Raw genomic sequence first — 2,640 nt, 5'->3', positions numbered from 1 at the left:
GGCCACTGGAATCTGCTTATTATCAGTAGGAGTTAGGTTTCTCTGTGCTGGAGCAGTATCTATAGAAACTGGAGTTGGTTTATTATCTCCTGGAATTTGGATCTTTTGCAAAGGCCTTGTTTGTAACCCTTTAGATTCTAACATAGTCGTCTTCCCCTTGCATGCCTTGTATAGAAGAATGGTGCTTTAATTATAAAACATGCGACAGCAAAGAGATGAAATAGGTACTGAAGAATAGAAAGGCATGACATATTGACATGTATTCCCTCCATCCGGAAAAAATGGATGGGTCTAGGCGTATTTCAGTTCTAGATACATCCTTTTTTATCCATTTCGGCAACATGTAATCCGGACTAAGGGAGTATGGTGTAAGAGCTAGGGATACGACAGGACAACACAACAAAAAAACACTAGTTGAATGTAAAACTATATGCTAGCGGAATGCGTACAGAAATAACTAAGGCAACATACACGTGTATGATTGGGAAAATAAGATGGCATTGCAACAGAGCACTAGAACAACACTTCAATGTAAAAAAACATGGTATGGCAGACAGATGAAGTACATATTGATGAATAACAATGCATAAGATATTTAGAAGCATGATGTCCAAATTAAGCAGATGGCTGCGATAGAGTAGAATGACAGTACTTGAATTTGAAAACATGTTATCATGAATGGAATAGGTACTGAAAAACAGGAAGGCATGACATATTTACATGCATGATCAGCATGCTAAGCACATGGCATTGCAACAGAGTAGATACACTCCAGGACATTATATGCATGTTGTACCCATATCATAGGCCAAGTTAGAGCAAGGACCTTGTGGGGTGAAGAGGATTCATCATCTTTCTGCAAGTCTTCTGAAGAACTGCCTTTACATGTTCCATCATATTGGGTATCATTGACATCAAGTTTATTGGCCTTTACATTGCTCCGTGAGGTTCTTGTGGATATATAAGTGTGTACAATTATATCTGACATGCATGGAAGACAACTAGTAGTTAGATTTATGTAATGAGTGCCTGTAGGAGACGACATAAATAGTAGGACTGGGGTTAACTAGCAGCAACAGGTCTCATAAACTAAAGGGAGAACATAGATGAAAGCTACAGAATATGTATCGTTTGTACTCGAGATTAACTAGATGGCACACAAAAGTATTAAAGAACAACATAGGTAATACTAGAAGTGGTATAATGCTATAATCACCAGCCTGTGGGATAGCATTGGCTGATGGATGATAACTATGGAACAGCGTTACCTAAAGAACAAGTATCTTAGCTGAACTATGGAACAACGTGAACTCCTGAACAAGACCCGTAAGAGATCAACATGAATATACAGTGAAATGCGATGATCTATTTTCCATGCTTAGATGAATAACAACGCCATAAATGTTGCACACAAGTAAGATGAGGGTACAACCTATCTGGCTGCCATCCATAGGAGTGAGCATCATGTGCTGACTTGTTGATGGCCCTGCAGTTGTTGTGGCTATCCATGGCAGGCACGCGCATTCGATGCAGGGAACTGTTGAGTGGGGACTATAGCTCCCTTCTGGTGTATGCTTTCCTTGTTGGAGCAACTGCGGTGAGTCGGAAGACGGTGTGTCTGAAGATGCAGATAACGCATAATGTTAAGAATGACATATCTCTTTGATCTAAAGAAATACACTAAGAGATCAACAGCAAGGTACGAGAGTGGTCACACGTCTATTGACTGAAGACTAAATTGGGGTCACACGATTTTATATTATTTTGGTAATGTCCGATTTACGCCGGATGGCTTGATGGCCGTCTTGTGCCTCCCGGCTGACACTGTTCGGAATCTTCCCTGAAGAGCCAGCGACCAACGTTAGAGCAGCCTGCCTCCACCGTCCGTGGCCTCGGCCAAAACCCCGCTCCCCGCCCCGCCGCACTGCCGTGGTTGCGCCTCCCCCGGGCCAATCCACAAAGACTCCTCATCATACAGATCCGGCGGCGGAAGTACCTTCAACCCACGCAACTCTAAAAGATAGCCATCTAAGCGCTGCTTCCGCGGCGAACTTGCGGCCCCGCACCCTTATGTTAGACACCAGCCAACCGGCAGCCTAGGAGCTCTGCCGCCTCGAGGGGTGCTGCTTCCCATTGGGAATCGATTGGCCCAGAATAAAAATTCAGACAACTAACGCCTAAATAAAGTGATTTGAGATGAGGGTGCGACCTATCTGGCAGCATGGTGAAGTAGGCAGGTCCAGCTGCCGAGTCGGTGAGGCCTGCGCGGTTGCGGTGGTGACCGGCGGCAGTGAAAGAGCGATGTTGCGACGGTCGACGGCTATGCGAAAGCAGCGCCAGGACTCTGGACGAATCCAAAGTTGGAGCCGCTCCGGCACCGTGAACAATGGCGGGGGTGAATCGGCTCTGGTACGGTTCACGCGGCCATCATCGAGGCAGCACCAGCAGCACGGAGTAAGAGGCACACGACCCAGTGCAAGACGGCAAATGGACAGCGTTTCCGGCATTAGGGAGGAGGGCGGTTGTGAAATTGGTGCGGTGGGGGTGCCATGGAGGTGGGGCTGAGGTTTCGCGGCTCGGAAGAAGGGAGCTTCCCGGGGAGAAGGTGATTTGGCGCCCATGAGGTATGAATGGGGGCGG

This window comes from Triticum dicoccoides, chromosome 7B (genome assembly GCF_002162155.2).
Source record: "Triticum dicoccoides isolate Atlit2015 ecotype Zavitan chromosome 7B, WEW_v2.0, whole genome shotgun sequence".
Classification (NCBI taxonomy): Eukaryota; Viridiplantae; Streptophyta; class Magnoliopsida; order Poales; family Poaceae; genus Triticum; species Triticum dicoccoides.
This window is presented reverse-complemented; position numbering follows the sequence as displayed.